This window comes from Ochotona curzoniae, unplaced genomic scaffold (assembly GCF_017591425.1).
Source record: "Ochotona curzoniae isolate NIBS_2020 unplaced genomic scaffold, NIBS_Ocur_1.0 contig_4645, whole genome shotgun sequence".
NCBI lineage: Eukaryota > Metazoa > Chordata > Mammalia > Lagomorpha > Ochotonidae > Ochotona > Ochotona curzoniae.
The window spans coordinates 1,269,954-1,290,149 of NW_024466353.1; the positions used below are offsets into that span (position 1 = coordinate 1,269,954).

A 20,196-nucleotide genomic window follows, 5' to 3' on the forward strand; every position below is an offset into this window, starting at 1 on the left:
TGCAGGCACCACGCAGAAGTGGGTCTGTGCTGTGGAGGCAGAATCTGTCACATGCTAAATGCTGGTCCCACTCCCACAAGAACAGCTCAAGGCTGTTGGGAGCAGAGCTGACCCAGCTTCCAGGCAGAGGCTGTCCACCCTTGCCCAGCAATCTCACTTCACCACTTCCACTGCATTAATGATTACAGCAGCACTTCCTCAACCCAGACCATTTCTCTCAACAAATACAAAGAACACTTCTTTCCCATAACGAATGTGGCTTTAGACAATTAAAGCTTGAGCTGTCAAAGTCTTTATATTAAAGCACTTAGTAATGTATCCTGCAAGTCCAGACAGTGGAAATTATGCCTCAGCTAGCCTTCTCACACAGGCTTCAATGGAACACAACTTCCAGAGAAAGAGTAAGAAGATAAATATATACACATGTGCAACAGTTCACATACTTCAAAAGAAACCAACAAACAGGTTTTTATCATGGGAAATATGCTACATGTGTACATACAATTAAATAAGTACTAAAATGTCAATAAGAGAGTTACAAAATATTGGACTCAAAGAGATGAATGACCTGATGCACTGGGTAAGCACTCAAGAACAAATGAAAACATTTCTTTGGCTCTTTAGGATCACAGAGGAAAAACAAAATTCAAATGCATAATGAATGCTACCTTAGATTCGTGTCAGTGTTTGCATTTCAGCAGTAAGCAAACTATACATTTTTTAATTAATTTTGCCATTTTCAATGTACATGTTAGCACAGATATTCAAAAAACTGCAATAAGCACATTGATTTAGAAATCAAAACAGTGAAGTTCCACTACACAGACATCAAAAAAAGTAAATTTATCTATGTAACCATGCAAGTATATGTTTGTATATATTTACTGATGCACATACAATTATATATTTCACACACCTGGTTTCTATGTAAGTGTATATTTCTAGTGTCGCCTAAACACCAAAGGTCAGCGTATATATTTGCACATTTAATTTGACTATAAGCCCTTGGATCCAAGGCTTAGCCTTAGCCATGAGGACAGAGTATCTCAAATTTTACAGAGCTATCTAGAGACTGAAGACCAGTTTTATAAACTTAGCCTCATCAATCTGTATCCAAAGTACATCTCCCTAACTTCACAGAGAAAAAAAAAACTATTTATCCAATTAAAGCTTGCAAAAATAAACCAGTGTATGCTCCCTGAAATTAAACCACAGGAGAGTCCATCAGTTCCTGATTTCAAATTCTGAGCTGCTACAGATTTCCTACAAGGATCCAGAAAGCGTGCTAGAAGAAGCCTGTTACCGCAACTGAGCACAGCGGATGCAGAGCAGCAGCGAGGCAGAGACACCAAGCAGAAAGAATAATTTTCCAATAGGTGAACAATGAAACTACCCACAAAGATAAACTAACCTTAGAGGGGTAAGCTTGCTTTTTTAAGCTGATTTTAGCATGACAATAATAAATCCTGGCCTAAATCTGCTTAATGAAACAAAGAAAGGTATAATACATAGTACATTTTATGCCAAGTCACAGTTGGGTAACAGAGACACTCAGATTGAACAAGTGCCTGTCCATTCTGATTCAGGAAACTTAAAACAAAATCAGATATGAGCCATCTAGCTCTTCTGTGAGCAGAGATTTACCCATGAGAACAAAGGATTTGTGGAATCACTTGTCATTATTACTGCAGATTTATAAACAAAGCAGAGATAGGCTTTCAACCAGTTATCACCAATATGAAGTATCTATGGAGAACTGAGAAACCAGTGGACAAAAACTTTATACCAGACTTCTACAAAATGTAATTGTACAAGCCAGGTTTAAAACCAACTTATTTGGTTTCAAACAGCCCTTTCCGAATGAATAAAATGAAATTCAACAGAAGGAGAAGAAAAGGGAGGAAGCAAAAACAAAAAGGAAAGGTGCACGGTGAACAATTTTTGAGAAACCTTGCTTCTAGGAAGTGCGGGTGTTGGTGTGAGTAGCCACCTGTGCAGCTCGGCATCCATCAACATGCTCATGTAGACTGTAATGTGACTTAATTTCTTTCTGAAAGTTTCCATGGAAAGTGTTCAGGAAATAAGCCACAAAGCCACCACATCCCTTGTTTTGACTCATGGATCCAGCTTCCTGCCAAGACAGGCCCGAGGAAGTAACATCTCAGCTCAAACACTTGAGTCTCCATCATCCTGTGGGAGACCTGGATTGAGTCCCTGGTCCTGGCTTTGACACAGAATAGCCCCAGCCATTACGGATGGCCATTTGAGGATATAACTAAGGGATAAGAGTTCTGTGTATGTGTGTCTGCCTCTCTAATAGGAAACAAATTAAGTCTTTAGGATCCAGTACTCAAGGGTTACATATGTACATAAATTAACTTAAAATATATTCAAATGTATAAATTCTGTGTCAGTGGAAACTGAGACTAGGAGATGTTTCCTTGTTATACTAGGATGACTTTTGAGACATATAAAATCTAGCTTCTCATTCATTCCCCAATCAAATTTGAACACAAGCAATTACAAATAAGCAGGCAAATAAAATAAACCTTTCTCTGTCCTCACGCTCTGTTGCCCTCCCCCTGTGCTCCTGTGCCTATCTGTGTGATCATGTCTTCGTCAGCATACGTTCACAGAAGTCTATATCCAGCGTCCACACCTGGTATGTGCAGGTGCTGTTTGCCAAATCACAAAGAAGGCATCACCAGATCTCCCCCTAGGTGGGGAATGCTCTCAAATTTGGACCTGTGCTTGAGAGCTCCCCAACAGTGAGGGGGACTAGCCCTGAGCATCAGGGAGAGGCACCCTGCTGGCTACAGACAGTAGGAAGAACATAAAGGCATGTCATCATGCAGTCAGATGAGGCACACTGGGGGAGAGCACCTGACTTGGCAGATTAAAAAAAAAAAAAAAGTTTAAATCATCTCACAGGATAAACATCAACATCACTAAAGGACCAACATAAGTAAGAAATTCAGGGGGGAAAATGCAACTCCATAAGTAGATGGCAGTAGGAACCGCTGGGGCTGTTAACACTGTATCTTTAGAAAGGTTTCCTAGATAAACCTTGGTCTCAAGTTCAACCCATGCTAGCTAGAGCCAACACTATGAACTGGGTGTGGTTTGTCCATCAAGGATTCATGCTTCGTCCTGAGTGGCAAGGTAAAAAGGTGTAGGGGACAAGGGAGTTTATCGGGTGGGGCCCATAAGTAAGCAATTAAGTCACTGAAAGCCCTGTCTTCACAAGGGATTAGGGTCATTTTGATGGAATCCAAATAGCTGCCGCCAGAAAAATTGTTACAAATGACCACACCCAGCCCTTCCCCATCTCTCCAAGTGATTCCTTCCACCACAATGCCATCCAAGTTGGGAGGCAGTGCAGGGCATCCCCATCAGAGTTAAGCAGATGTGGGTGCCATGTTCTTGATCCTCCAAACCTGTGAGCTCAATGAACCTCTTTCCCTAAGGCAGCCTGCCCTGGGGTGTCTTGTTATAGCTTATGAAAGCAAACACAGTGGCCATGCAGCTCTGTGTCCCCAAGACAGTTCTAACTTGTGCCCACTGCCTTAATTCTACCATCGATCTCTAAAGGGAAAGGCCTGAAAGATGACAACTTCCTCACTCCAAATAAAAGACACGATCACCACATTGTCAGGGCTGAGGAGCTGGTGCTGCCACTTTAGGTTGCTTAATATAAGAATGGGAACTCAAGAGAAGCGGGACATCCCGAGTCCTGAACTCAATTACAGGTGCAAGGTTTGGAGTGGCAGCTGAACAATTAGCCTGCACCCAAAGTTGGGTAAATGGGAAAGTAGGAAAAATAGAGATGCCCACATATTTGAAGGGCATGAGTAGGAACTGGGAAACGTCCTATCACTTGGAGCAAACAAAGACCATCATCTCACTTTATATAGCTGAAGGTCTATGTAAAAATGAGAAGAAAAATGTTCGCCCTGTATTGATTCAGTATCAAAGCAAATTTCATTTCAATGGAAGGGAATACTTGCCAACCACTGGGAGGAAAAACTCCCAAAGCTACAAATTACAGGCAAGAAAACTGTCACTCATCACGTTGAGGCAGAGACCAGGGCAGGCAAAAGAATGCGTGGGGAAGGAGGCCCTGTCCAGGGACACCTTCTGGCTTTGGATGGGAACTGAATTGGGCAAGGGTGACTGCCTTGAAAGGTTAAGAGTTCACATCCAACATTTACCAAAAAAAAAGGTCAGGTCTCCCATCTGCCTCAGCTGTGTTTATCAGACTGTGGTTTGGTCAGGCACGTAAGTGTTATAGAAACCAGGAAGTTCCAGTCCTGGACCCTATGTCTTCTATGTCAGTGCAAGGTGAAAATGCCCAATATGCAAGCATTGTGTAAATACTCATTATTATTACTTCCAACTTTACTTTCCAGGTGAACAAATACAACGGTGTTTATATACTGGAGTTTCAAGGACACAATGCTTGTTGTGATACTTGTCTCTCACATATCTTAGTTTGGTGAAAGAGCGGACGGGGCAGGCACTAGGTCAGCACTTAATATGCCACATTTCATATCTAAATGCTTGGATTCTGGTTCCTGGCTTTAGCCTGGCCCAGCATCAGCTATTGCAGGCATTCCAATAGCGAAAAATAAATGGACAATTTTTGTTTCTCTCTCTCTTTTCTCTTCCTCCTCCTCTCACTCCCCTCTCTCACATTCTTACTCATGGTCACTCATTTTGTGTGTCTATATCTTTCAAAAAAATGAAAACATATAGACTTTAGAAGCTTTAAAGATGAATTCAAGTGACAAAGGTAGAAAGAATACCAAAACGCCATTTTCACCCAGCAAGTGTACATGTGAATAGTAGCTGTGATACTGAATAATCAAATACCATACTCCAAGTACAATAATAAAAACTTTCACATGTATTTTTTTTATCTCCATAGAAAACTTGGAGACACCTGTTACTGGACATGCTGAGAAACTGGATCAGGGATGGTGGGCTTCTGCCTGGAGTTACAGAACTTGGAGCAGCACAGCCCACCTGAGAACACTCACAGACACAGCAGATGGAAAGCACACGACCCCAGTCTCTGCACAAGACACAAGGACAGGGATGCTGGAGGAGGGACAGGCCTTTCACAGAGCAGACAGCACATGGGAAGCTGTGCTCGAGAGAGGAAAGCTCCCTGACTGGTGCAGAAGACAGGACACAGAAACACAAGGTCGCCTGTATCGGTTTCTACTCAAGATTTTTGTCTTCCCATGTCTGGTCTCTTTTCTTCCACAGCTATAACTAGCTAAGTTCTACCTCTTATTATAGTTCTCTCTTTTTAAAATCATTTTCATTCTTTTTACATTCACTTTCCTCTTTCCCCTTCTTTTCTTTTCTGAATTTTGACTTGGCTTTTCATTCTCTCCTCTTTGTGATTATAAAATTGTCCTAAAAATGTATTAGTGATTTCTTTGGAGGAGGTTATATCTTTTGTATTTCCAACAAAAACATAACAGGAAATTTTCTTCCTTTTTTAATATGTAATTTTTTATGTATTTGAAAGGCAGAGTTAGAGGATCAGGGGAGACATGCAGAGGGAGGAGAGGTCTTCATCCACAGTTCACTCCCTAAATGGCCTCGATGGCCAGGGCAGGGACAGGCCAAAGCCAAGAGCCAGGAGTTGCTTTCAAGTCTTGCACATGGGTGCATGGCCCTACGCACTTCAGACATCCTCTGCTGCTTTCCCAGGCATATTAGCAGTGAGGTGGATTGGAAGCGAACCGCTGGCAGTTGAACCAACACCCACACAGAATGCTGACACTACACAGGCTGCAGCTTAAAGTCGCTGAGCCAACTTCAATATTAAAGTCTAAAACACATATAATTATGTATCTAACAAAAATTGAGTTCAGAATATATAGTCTTACAATTAAAAACAAAACACACACTCAATCCAGTAAGACTAAATAGACATGTCCGCAATGCTGAATATGAAAGTCCAACAGGTACATAAAAGAGTGTTCAATATTTTCATCATTGAAGAAACACAAATTAAAACAATTATATATCACTGCATGTCCACTAGAATGGCAAAAATCAAAAAGAATAAGTGTGATACGTCGGTAAAAATTTGCAACAACTAGAAACCTTATCCATCAATTGCTTGAATATAAAATGGTTCATCTACCTTGGAGAACTTTTTTTCTTGAGATTTATTTTTATTGGAAAGTCAGTTTTCACAGGGAGAAGGAAAGACAAAGAGCTTCCATCTGCTGGTTCGCTCCCTAAATGCTCACAATGGCCAGAGCTGAACTGATCCAAAGTCAGGAGCCAGGAGCTTCTTCTAGTCTCCCAAGCGGGGGTAGGGGAACAAGCATGGGATCCATCCTCCCCCACTTTCCCAGACCGCAAGCAGTTAACTGGATTAGAAGTGGAGCAGCCAGGACATGAACAGGGGCTTATATGGGATCATGGTGCTTGGAAGTAGAGGATTAGTCAGTTGAGGTATTGCACCAGGCCTCTGCAGAACAGTTCTGAAGTTTTCTTAAAAATTAAGCATGCACTGGAACCAGCACCTGCGTGGGTTAAGCCTGTGACCTCAATGCCAGAATCCCATGTGGTTACCAATTCAAGCCTCCACTGTACCACTTCTTATCCAGCTCTCTGCTAATGTGCCCGGAGAAGCAGCAGAAGATGACACAAACCTTTGGGCCCCTGCAGCCCAAAGGTGGGAGACCCTGACAAAGCTCCTGGTTCCCAGCCTCAGTTCGGCCCAGCTTTGGCCACTGCGGACATTTGAGAAGTAAACTAGCAGATGGAAGAACTCTCTGTCTCGCTTCTCTCTGCCTTTCAAGTAAGAATAAACCCCAAAACAAAGTAAAGCATATACTATATGATCCAGTAATCTCATTTCAAGGTGTCTTCCCCACAGAACTACAGCACACATCTACACTAAGCCGGGTAAGCAATGCTCATCGTTATTCACACTAGCCAAAAGGGGGGAGGGTGATACAAGCCAAGCGTTCCAGCCCAACATACAGCAGAATACAGAAAGGTAGGGCAAAGTTCTGACAAACAGCAGCATGGATAATCTGGAAAACATCACACTAAGCAGAACAGCCAGATGCAAAAAACCACATTCTATACTACAGAATGTATTGAAACCCTAAAAAATGCAAAACTGTAGCATCCAAAAGGTCCTTGGTTACTGGAACTACGGTGGGAACTGACCACAAAAGGACACGAAGGAATTCTGAGAGTGATGGAAATGTGGTTATGGAGTCAGCTGCCCAGCTATATACTGAATTCAACTTTTAAAAGGAGAGAATTTTGTGGCATGGAAATAACTGTACAAAAAGGCTGGGAGAAAAAAATGACTCTATTTGTATATGGCCCCCCACAGCTTACTTTCCAATGGACTAGTGGTTGTCCATAAATATGCGTAATATAAACAATAAGCTTTAATAACTTAAAAAGGATATTTTTCTAGTTGTTTCGGTTGTGGTTTGCTTGGTATGTGCTGAGGGAACGCTGAGGTGACCTGTTTGTTATATCACAGGATCTAGCTGACTTTCCTCCACACGTCAGTTCTCAAAAATATTTGGTGATTGGCTGATAAGGCACACACAGGGGCACAGCAGGTAGATCTGGTTAAATCTAGTGAAATAAAGCTTTCTAAATGCAACATACAATAAAAACCAGCTTTAATCCACAGTTCAGTTTTAACACAGAAAACAGAACAGCCCAGGATCCCTGTCAAATTTAAAAGTAAGGATGTCAGCAGAGATTGGGGTGGGTTGAAAAGGTTTGGGGATGAGAGATGAGACTGAGTATCAAGATTAAAGATCCCAGTTGATGAATGTACACCAAATATGAAATATGTTATATCTGTGATTCATAATTATTTTTTTGAAACACAACTCATCTAAGAAGGTTTTATCAAAACCCATTCCTGGAAAAAAAATGGTTGGAAAAGGAAACAAGTATTTTTTAAAAAGAGAAAAACAATGGTTAGGCAATATATGAGCACGCTTAAACTTCATGGAACTTGGCACTAACTTAGGACTGGGCCTTTAGCAGCAGTGAAGACGGCTGCCTAGACACCACATCAGAGCGTGTGGGTTTCCTTCTCAGCCTCAGTCCCTGATTCCAGCTTCTTGTCATGGCATACCCTGAGAGAAAGCAATGATGGCTCAAGATTCAGGTTTCTGCCACCCACACCAAAGACCTACATTAAATTCCCAGCCTTGCATCTAATTCTACGTCCATTCCTCACCACTGCAGGCATCTGGAGAGCAAAGCAAAGGTTGGGAATATGCTTGCTCTCTCTCTCTCTCTCTCTCTATTTCTCTCTCTCTGTGTCTCAGGAAGAACAAAAAAAAAAGGAAAGAAAGAAAGAAGAAAGGAAGGAATGAAAGAATTCTTAAAAGATGTTTATTTTGATGAAAAAATAAACCGAAAAGAGCATAGTTTTTCCACACTACACGTGTTCCATGAAGCTGTAGAAGACCCCCAGAGCACACAGAAGGACGTGTGTGACGCAGCATCCAGGGCAAAGGCAAGCTGCACAAGCAGTGGACAATGAGATCCCCGTGTGACAAACACACCAGCCTGCTTCTCAGGCTTCAGTGAAAATTCTGGGCAGACACACAATTTAGAGTGGCTACCCACAGAGAATGAGAACACTGTTGGAGAGAATGGAAAATTATCTGACTGGGTACTTTTATTACTTTTATTAAATTCTTAGAGCGGTCGATTTCCAAATAAAACTCCTCATCCTCCGTAACAGAAAAAAAAAAAACTTTGTAATTGATTAAGGGCTGCAGAGTAAAGACTTGTAACCTGTACCTTTTAACCTTGGACACTGCCTCCTGGATCAGGCCCAAATCTGTTCTTATAATGAAAAGCATAAAACAAAAGTTTGGAACCGCAAGTACTGACTCCAACCGTGTGGTTTCTCTTTCTGTCTAAGAGGAAAAGGGCAGAGAACGAGTCATGGGTACTTCCGCTACCACTGTCATGAAATTATTTTCAATTTCACATTCAGCAAAGGTCATTCAATTATCACCTGCATTTAGTTCACTGCTATTCCCTCCTGAAGAACTCGACAATTCAATGGCACCCTTGGCAACTACTAAAATCCTGAGATAGGAATCCTGTCCTTCAAGGGAAAGGACAACTAAACGAATGAGCATCCCTCTCTGATGCAAGCCATGCCCGCAGCAAGTAACACCTTCTAGCCTGCCAAGCCCAGCCCAGGAACAATGCCTTCGTCTCACCTCAGGCTAACACACTGAGCAATAGTAAACAACAGAATTAGAAAAGCTCTAGAACTGAATGATTTTTTTAGTTTTTCTTTTTAAACATGGAAATTCTCATATATGAATCACACAACAATTAGAATTACACCTCAGAGGGTGATTACTTGGTTAAATAGTTAAGTTATCTGCATCCCACTGCAGAGCCCCTGAGTTCAAATTGCAGCTTCACATTAACTAATGTACATGTGATGGTTCACGTAGTTTGGTTCCTGCTGCCCACACAGGAGATCTGACTGGGATCTGGGCTCCTAGCTTCAGCCTGTCCCTACCTGTCAGAGGCATTTGGTCAATAAACCAGCAGACAGGAGATCAATCTCTCTCACTTTCTTCCTTTCAGATAAAGTGAAAATAAATAATTTTTTAAAACATTACTTTAATTTGAGGGCCTGGCATGGTAGCCTAGTAGCTAAAGTCCTCGCCTTGCACATGCCAAGATCCCATATGGGCACCAGTTCTAATCCCAGCTACCGTGCTTCCCATCCAGCTCCCTGCTTGTGGCCTGGGAAAGCAGTCAAGGACGGCCCAGAGCCTTGGGACCCTGCACCCATGTGGGAGACCAGGAAGAGGTCCTGGTTCTTGGCTTCACATCGGCTCAGCTCCAGCTGTTGTGGCTGCTTGGGGAGTGAATCAGTGGATAGAAGATTTTTCTCTCTGCTCTCCTTCTCTCTATATATCTCAACTTCCAATAAAAACAAAATAAGTCTTTAAAAAAAAAAGAAAGGAAAAGCACAGAAATAGCTCTTGGAATCTTTCAGAGTAGTTAATCTATATATATATATAAAATTTTAATTTGAACCTCTTTTGCCAGGTAGGTAATGATAACCTCTGTATTAGATTAGCTTTATTCATCTATCTTTTTTTAAGTTTATCTATTTTTTAATTACAAAGTTAGATACACAGAGAGGAAGATTTTCTGTCCGATGATTCACTCCCCAAGTGACTGCAATGATTGGTGCTGAGACGATCTGAAGCCAGGAGCTTCTTCTGGGTCTCCCTCGCAAGTGCAGGGTCCCAAGACTTTGGGCCGTCCTCAACTTCTTTCCCAGGAAACAGACAGGGAACTGGATGTGAAGCAGGGTGATCGGGATTAGAACTGGTGCCCATATGGGATCCTGGCGCGTTCAAGGTGAGAACTTCAGCCACTAAGCCACTGTACTGTGCCCTATTTATTTCTTAATAAGTAAATATCACATATAAAAATTTAAAAATCACATATGTAAGATATTTTGTTCTATACATACTCATATACACACATACTATGGAAAGACTACATAAAGCAGGTGATGGCTCAAGCAACTGAATTCCCATCACTTATGTGGAAAACCTGGATTGAGTTCAGACTCTTGACTTTGCTGGACCAGCCATGGCCAATACAGGAATTTGGGGAGTGAACCAGAGGGCAGGACTTCTCTCTCTCTCTCACTCCTCTTTCTCTTCCTCCTCTTCCCTCACCTCTCAAATAAATAAATAATGCTTCAAACAACACACTAAGAAAAAATACTAGAGTCCTCTTGGGTTTGCATCTCTTACATCTCATGTCCAAAATACTACAACCATAGGATATTAATAAATGTATGTGTTTAAAATTATAGCCTCATTTCTTACCAATGCATCAACATGATCCCAACCCTTGTAACGTCTCCCACGACCATAACAAGCCTCCAACAAGTCTGTTTTCCTCCCTGTACTGCCTGCTGATTCTCCATGCAGCCCACAGAATGGAGCCCACAGCAGGGGTCAGGCCATGCAGCCCATAGCAGGGGTCAGGCCTAGGGCCTCACTCTAGTCCCTCCAGGGCTCCACCTCTAAAGCCAGGGGGTCTCTGGGCCCTAGCCGCCAACCACCTTGCTGGACTTGCCTGTCAATCCTTAGCCACCCACTAGGCTCATTCGCGGAAACCCCTCACTCAGACCTGTGGCCCTTAATGTTCTCTCTATCTCTGTCCAAGACTTCTGCATTATCAACCCTGCCCCTACATCATATCCCAAAAATCCAGTCTTCCCTGGTGCTGGGAAAAAAAGTAACACTGCCCAGCTGGCCCTCTTCCTTATGTATCTACACAGCATGTCACGAGCAGTGCCTGGCACTGAACAGGTGGTTGCTTAGCGAACACATGTATGAATATGTGAGTGCAAGAACAGAATCAATATAGAATAAGATCCCACAACCTCTTACACAATCTGGCATTTTTAACATAAATATAAATTCTTTTTTATTACAAACAAGAAACAGAGAACAGTGAGAGCAGCCTGTACTTTCACGGGGTTCTATTTAAGAGCTGCGTCAAAAGAAGAGCAAACACAAGCCAAAAGAAACATGTTCTCTTCTTAACCATCTGGCCATCTACATGGCAGTATTAAGACAGTTGCAGCCATGAGCCTTAGGATCATGAACATGGAGGAACATAATTTTGCAGTCCAACTGTTCATTTATTTAGAGCTTTTGCAGAAGTTTGCTGTAAAAAGTTAGGCAGCTGTTTCCAGATAAAAAGTTTTGTGAGACTCCTTTCCCAGGGAGCAGCGCTGCAAAAGTTCTCATGGGTCACAGAGGCCTACGCTGCCCACAGATCAGCAGCGCCTTTGCCAGGACAGACTTTGATGTTACGCAGCCATGATGAACATCAGAGCTCCTGGGCCGGCGCTCGCCTGCTAGATGAAAACACAGGAGCATCAAGGAGCCCTGCAGCCTCTTCCCTTTTATCCTGGAACAAACGCCGACATAAAGCAGACGCGAGCTCACTCAACGTGAGCTGCTTCGCTAAGGCGCACTCCGATGGCCTTTCCACTGACTCCACACAGCCTGCTCGGCATGATGGAGTCTGCACAAGCACACCAAGGCAACCGCTGTGCCGGGGACTCAGAACCTTATTTGAGGCATCAATCCTGGATTATTTAACAATGGGGCACTGGTCCAAGACTGGTTTTCGACATTATATTCAAAGCTGTGGAATTGCGTGTCTGCCTGCTACTGAGATAGGCCCAACTTGAACTGTTTGAAGAGGTGCCCTGGATCACCTTCCCGGAACAACGGCCTCTAGAAAGGGGAAGAAAATCCCTAACAAAAATGCCCCGATGCAGAGGCACAGGCATCCACAGGGGAATCACAAGACAGCCAAGCAAGAATTAGGGCCTTTTTGATTCGTGAGAGAGGCAGAGAGAGGGTGTGTTATCCTGGTAGAGGGAAGGGTGGTGTTCGGAACACAACTACCAGAAAGCACCCAAGTAGCTGTACCTCACTTCTGCAAAGGCAGGCTCACCAGGGGGATTTCCCACTCAAAACTCAAATTCAAGTGCCACTGCTGGGCACGGGATGGAATGCCAATTTCATAGTGAATGCCAATTTCACTGAATCCTAAGTCTAAAACTTAAAGAGAAAAAAAAAAACTGCCCCCACTTCAAAGAGGAAGACTGTGCTGGCTTTGAGTCCACAAGAAGCTTCCTTTTCAGGACTCCGTCAGGACCTAACCATGGCTAAAATCCACCTCTGCTGCCATTTAATCGCTTTTCATGTTGTTGCTGTTGTTGTTGTTGTTTGTCGTCTCCCCACTGAGAGTGTGAACCCTTTTATGCAAAGACTGCAATTGAAACACGCTTTGGATAATCCAACAGTACATATCTGTGTGGGGGATACAGATTAATAGTTCATTAAACATGGAATATCTTGCCCAACTGCTCCCAAAGGAGCCCAAACAGCCCACAATGCTGCACTATCATCCAAAAGCACTCACACATGCATGTGGCCGCCTGGCTCTCAGGGCACCACTGTTCGCAGACCTGAGGAAATATGCATGTAAATGCAGGGAACCTGGAGAATGCTCCCATTCTGTCCTGCCCCACACCCCACATCCCCCGAGCCCAGGTGAAGACAAGGCCAGTGTTCTCTGCAGCGTGCAGGAAGCACTGGACATGAGTGTGAATAGCAAATGAGCAAAAACAACCTGCTGCTCCGCCACTCTCAAACAGGCCAACTTGTCCTCCTTCCTCTGCAGATGGCAGTGGAGGTGCCAGGCTCGCTCCTGAGCGGGCCTGGCAGCTCTCCTGATTCCATGCGGCTGCTGCAAAGGACTCTGGGGCAGATTTTATCTGCAGATCCTCCTGCCCTCCTGGATGTTGAGACAGTCACAAAGTGACCCTAGAGCTGCTGTGCTCCTCTCACCACTGAAGCCCATGCAGGCTGAGCATGACTGTCAGCCTCACCAATCAGACCCGCGGGAAGGAACAGAGGTGAGCAAGGTGTTGTGCAACAGTAGGTTGCTGTACGGACCTGCCTTTCTCTCCCAACAACTCAATGATCTCTTACCAGCATGTGCATGAGAGTGTGTGTGTGTGTGTGTGTGTGTGTGTGTGTGTGTGTGTGTGTGTACGTGCGCGCACATGCACTGACAAGCACTATTCTGCTTAGCCTCTAAATTAATTTGGGTTTAATTATCCTAGTAGCCACACAAATGTGAATAACATGAGAGGGAATAAAACATGTTCCCAAACTCGCTTTCAAATTCTCCCCCCGCCCCTCTCCCACACACACACACACACACGCACACGCACTCTCTCTTTTTTTTTTTTTGGATAAGTAATCCAAAGCCAGCAATCTGTCAGGTCAGGCCATATTGTCTGAAGAAGACATTCACCCTGCAGTGTTTCTCCATTCTGAGTAAACACCACTTAGTCAAAGCCCATATTGTTTTATCTGAGACACTCAGAAGTACATGCACACATGTCTGAACTTTTTATTAAGTCATGGAAGTTGGTTTGTATTTCTCCTCCCTTTCTCTCCCTCCCTTCCTACCTCCCTCTCTCTCTTTCTCTCTCATTCTCAAAATAACAATTTACTCTTCTACCTGCTAGAAAATCTAAAAACATGATCATGCAAGTCTTTTGTTCTAACTAGTGGGTCATGCCACTCCCAAAGTGCTTGATCCCTCCATCCCCCATCTGCACTGCCCATCTTAGGAAGTAGTCATATCTCTGTACAAATCAGATAAATATTACAGGAAACCATCCAGAACTACTAATTTAGCAGACCTAAATGTCAAATATTTGCAATTCTATCCACTTCCATTGAATGCAGACTGAAAACATCTTTGACTCACCTCTTCTTGACCCACACATCACCAGAAGAGTCATCCTCAGCCTAATACAGTGTCCCCCAAATCAACTTTCATTTAGAGGTCTCCCTACTGCAGTCCCTTTACTCAAGGGTGGTGCATGATCAGGGGGACCGTGTCCTTCATTTCTATCCTGGATGTTCTGAAAAAGCAGAGGAACCACTATAGCTGATCTGGGACAACAGGTAGAGAGTACAACTGCTCCACATGACATGTGACACACACCTACAACCAATCAGCTTAGACAGAGCCCCACTGAGTCCATGAGACTTAGTAAGAAAGCCAGAAGAGAAGGAAGGCAGGAACCACAAGTCCTGCGGCAGAACGAAAAGCAGCAACTACCTCAAATGGACTGAACTAGGAGACAGAGCCAGAGAAGGAAATTCAGACAAGGTATGCTCACTCCCTGGCATGCCCCAAATGGTCTACTGGAGTGTAGAAGAAAATCCTGAACACTACATTTACATCTCTTTTTAGCCTCTATTTTTAAATTCTTCTCTGTGTGTTCAATAATGAACACAGCTGAGTACTGGGGCCAATGTGGTACAGTCGGTTCAACAGCCACTTGAGGTGCCGGCATCACATATCAGAGAGGTGACTAAAGTCCTGAGTTGTTCTGTCTCCATCCAGACTCCTGTTAATGCATCTGGGAAAGTAACAGAAAAGGGCTGGTGCAACGGCTCAATTGGCTAATCTTCAGCCTTCGAGCACCAGCATCCCAAATGGGCACCAGTACATGTCCTGGCTGCTTCACTTCCCATCCAGTCTGTGGCCTGGGAAAGCAGTAGAAGATGCCCTAAGTCCTTGGGACCCTGCATCCATGTAAGAAACACTGAAGAAGCTGTGGCTCCTAGCTTTGGGTCAGCTCAGCTCCAGCAATTGTGGCCATTTGGGGAGTGAACCAGTGGATGGAAGACTTTCTGTCTCTCCTCTTTGTAAAAATCTGCCTTTAAAATAAAAGGAAAACAGAAAATCAATCTTTTAAGAAAAAAAAAAACAGAAGAAAGTAACAGAAAATGGCGTAAGTGCTTGGTCCCTGCCACCTACAAGGGAAAGCTAGATGGAGTTGTTCCCTTAGCTTCAGCATGGCCAAGCCCCGGATACTGCAGCCCTTTGAGGAATGAACCAGCAGATGGAAAAATCCTCTGTCATTGTACTTTTCAAATACATGAATACATATTTTTTAAAATCTCTGCATATGCAATAATGAATACAACTGATTGTCACAGTAATACAAACACGATTTATAAATAAATGTATATTTATAAGATATTTTTTTCTTCCCTTTTTGTATTTTATTGTTATTATTATTTTCCACAATACACTTTTGTAGATAAAGGGATTCCCCCCATCCACTTCCTATTCCTCCCTCTCTATTCTTCCCCCTCCACCATTTTCCTCCATATTATTACAATAGTTTAGCCCTTCATTCTGGTATTTAAGTCTACTACGATACTGCATATAAAGGCAATGCTAGAAAATCAAGCATCTTATTGTCAAGGTATACTTAATAGTTCCCTTAGGAGTTTTCTATTCAGGAGTAGAGATGCATACTGCAACGTAGCTTAACTTTCTAGTGTGCTAGTCTCCTTTATATAGTTCATCTATGAAAATATGAATGTAAGGCAGTTTCTTTCTGATAGGGCACATGATCAACAGATGGTCTATCCTGGAGTCCAGAGCAATGGATGTCCAGTTCAGAGGGGCCAGAGTTTGTGGTCACTGTGATAACAGGTATAATCTCATACTACTAGAACTAGTGAGGTAGCCGCGGGGCCCAGCTGGGGATGACCATGATGGACTACCATTCTCTCTCCCTTCTCTGAAGGTTTCTACAATAAACTAAATCAACTAAAATCAACTGAGTTCTAAATATGCAAAGCATCATCTCATACTAGAAGTTGTAAAGGTCCTAAACCAACACTGTAGAGAATTGTGACTTTAAGCCCAGATGTTAAGTTATCTCTACCATGGATAATCCTGAAGAACTGCTAGCTATGGGTCTGCAGGGGTCAATTCACATACAGGATTAATAATTAGTTTCCATGGGTAAACAGTCTCCTTTTAGAAGAGTTCATATGAGACATCTAAAAGCTCATCTGAGTTTTAAGAGCCCTCTTTGTTAGTAATAAAGCTCTTCCTGTCTATGTTAAGTCTCTCCAAGTCTTGAGACTGTTCTTTCCACTGCATCCGCAGTTTAGATAAGGACTAGTTGGTTTTCATACTTTGCATAACTTTTCAACTGCATGAAAACATTTATGTAGCTTAACAGTTATTCTTTCTCTGACTCTGATCCAAATCCACCTCTGCTTAATTTTATTGGATTCCCAAGGGCACCACATTGTATGATCATGTTGTAGACAGAGTCCTGTGGAAAAAAATGCTCTCCTTGGGAATGCAGAAAATGGGAAAAGTGACAGCAATGGTGGCTGCTGTCATTGGACTACTTGGGAATTCCCAGAAATTCACACAAAGTTCTGGATATGTTCAGAACAATTGCTTACAGGCAAGCATTCAGCACAGCACTTAAAATGCAATGTGGGACACCCCCATCCCATACTGGAGTGACAAGATCTGAGTAACAGCTCCGTTCCTGATTCTAGTTCCTACCAATACAGACCCGCTGGGAGGCAGAAGGTGGTGACCCCAATAGTAAGGTTCCTGCCATTAACATGGGAGACTCATATTGAATACCCTCTCCAGCCTTCAGCAATTGCAGACACTTGGGGGTGAACCAGTAGACAGAAGATGTCTGTCTTTCTGCCTTCCAAATACATTTTAATATATTTTAAGCTCACCAAAAAAAAAAAAATGCTGAAACGTGCGTTAGAATTCCAAATGATAATAATATAAGCCACTATTGATTCTCAAGAACATTGCTCCAAGTACAAAGTCAGGCAAACTCTCCTCCCTTGTCCCTCTCCAGGGCTCCGGTCCAGGCTCACTCTGAGCAGGGTGGGCTCTTTCCATCCCCTTTCTGCATCTTCCTTACCTTCTACCTCCCCAGTTCTACTCTTCCTGCTTCCTTAGTTAGATACAACATGTAAACGTACAGTGTACATTCTCATTTCATATTCACTGATGTCTCCTTTTCTAGTCAGTAAAGATTTACTGAAGTAACAACATCCTACCTAGCATATAACAGGCTTGTTCATGTTCACTTCTTCCTTCACATTACATACGGTCTGTTTTTGTCTGGCAGTTGACTCTTACATGATCAATTCTGTTAGGGCCAATGACCCTTATTTGGGATCTTCCCAATCATAATATCGGCCTTTCTCTAATCTTCCAAGCCATAACAGTGTTGACAAGTTCCAAGAGCATAACATTTAAGAATATAATATTTCTGTTAAAACAGACCCCCAGAGGCCTGGCACAATGCCTAGTGGCTAAAGTCCTCACTTTGCATCCACCAGGATCTCTTATGGGTGCCTATATATTTTCTGGCAGCTCCACTTCCCAACCAGCTCCCTGCTTGTGCTTCCAGGACTGTGGAGACCTGGAAGAAGCTCCTGGCTCCTGGCTTCAGATCAGCTTAGCTGTGTCTGTTGCAGCCACTTGGGGGGTGAATCAGCAGTTGGAAGATCTTTCCTCTCTTTCTCTCCTTCTCTCTATAAATCTGACTTTCCAATAAAAATAAAACTAAATCAAATTTAAAAAAATAAAACAGACCCGCAGGCCACTATAAAAAAGCCACTTCCTGGAAGAGAGGATATTCAAGTCTCCACAGGAAAGATACTGGAAGGAGAAGCTCCAGGCAGGACAGGTAACACACTTGGAGCCAACTGCCCTGTTGAATTCCCAGAGTCCACCAAAAATGCAGCCTCCATCACTACCCTCACGGGTCTATAGTCCCAAAAGAGCTGGGCACACACAAAAAAATGGCAGATTGTCTATATTCTCCTTAGTTCCAATGAAATTAGCCAGGATTCTCTGTCCAACTATCTTATTAAATGCCAATGGAAACACAAAACAAGTATGAGACTTAAATAAGAGTTTTTCAAACAACAAGTTATTGGTTTGCTATGGATCACATCCAAACTATGACATGGTCTTCCCCAGCAAGAGGCCAAATATGAGTACCAGGGGGGCAGAAATGCTTTGAAATCGTGAAATATAAACTATAGAAAATAAATGAAACATATACAAACCCTCAACTAACAAAAGACACACTTCATGGAGGGTGTTGGTGCTCTGGTTAGGATGCTGCCTGGGATGCCTGCATCCTTTACTGAAGGGCCTGTGTTTCAGCTTGAGCACCACTCCCAATGCTAGCTGCCTGTTAGTACACACTCCGGGAAGCAGCAGGTTCCTGCCATCCAGACGGTGCGCATGGCTCCTGGTTTTGGCCTGGCCCAGACCCACTGGTTGCAAGCATTTAGAGAGTGATGCAGGGGATGTCTCTATCAACCAACCTCTTCCCTTACTTCTCTCTCTCCTCCTATTCCTCCCTCCTTTCCCCTCTCCCTCTATAAACCTTCCATCCTCCATCCCGTCTTCCTTCCCTCCCTCCCTATCTCAACTATATATATATATATAAAATATATATTATATATTATATATATAATTTATAATAAACTATATATATAGTTTATTAAAAAAAAAACTTTCCAGACAAAAGCCACTGAGCCACATTCATTACACAAGGGAACACCCAAGTACAATAAGAATTTGCTTCCTGTAGCAGTAAAAAAAAAAAAAAAGCTAGTCTTTCAACCTTCCCTTACATGGCTCTACCTAGGGTTGCGTTTGAAATCAAATTCAAATCGGCAGTTCCTTCCTATAACCATGTAAATCAAGCCACACAGGCAAGCCCAGGTCTGCTCTGAAATCCATCATTCATCACAGCAGGCTCTTTCTCCAAGGAAGAATAGTTTCTAACTGTTGGTCTTTCCTCCATAGCTATTATTTAAATTACAAGGTGTCATGCTATCATAATGTAACTCTTACCCAAGGAAATTACATGAGCTTTGCAAACACCAAGCAAATCTAGACAAATTAAATGCAGAAGTACTGGTGCACACAAATTTTTTAAGGCAGAGCAAGTGGGATAAAGCAGGGTTGAAGCACAACTACAGAAGGGTACAAGGAGAATGCTGACGGTGCATCTTTTGCAGAGTCCAAGAGCAGACACTCAGCCTCAGCAATCACTCTCCTGCGGGCCCCAGCAAAGTCTGGACTAAAGAAACGAAGAGCAAAGCGCAGATCAGCAGACTCAAACGTGACTTCACCACAGTAAGAAAGATGACGTGAACAACAGCTCTCAGGGCAGCTGCAATGACATAGTGCGCTATCCAGCACCGACATCCCCTATCTGCATTAATTCAGGTTCCCACCGCTTCCCTTGCAATCCAGATCCCTGCTGATGAACCTGGGAAGGTAACTGAAGCTGGCCCAAATGCCTGGGCTCTTGTCATTCATGAGCAAAACCAGATGGAATTTCAGACTCTTGACTGCAGCCTGACTGAGCCACAGCCATTGCGAACATTTGGGCAGTGAATCACAGGATGGAAGATTTTCTCTCTCTTACTCTGCCTGAGTGTGTATGCCACTGCACCTTTCAAATAAATAAATAAATCTTCAAAAAAAAAGATAAAATAAAACCTCTCAGGGCATCATTTGACCCACTAGTTAAAAGGCTGTGTGGGACCCTCAAATCCCATTTTGGGGTGCCTGATTAATTCCAGGCTTATTTTCTGAGCCTATCTTTCTGCTAATGTGCATCCTGGGAGACAGCAGGTGATATTAAAGAACTTCAGATCCTGTTATCCATGTAGAGATGTAGATGGAGTTACC

At 43.0% G+C, this 20,196-nt stretch overlaps 1 protein-coding gene across 4 annotated transcripts in view; it reads right to left on the reverse strand.

Moving 5' to 3' along the window:
* ITPR2 (inositol 1,4,5-trisphosphate receptor type 2) overlaps positions 1-20,196 on the reverse strand; it is a 400,740-nt gene that overhangs the window by 330,538 nt on the left and 50,006 nt on the right. The window lies entirely within an intron of this gene.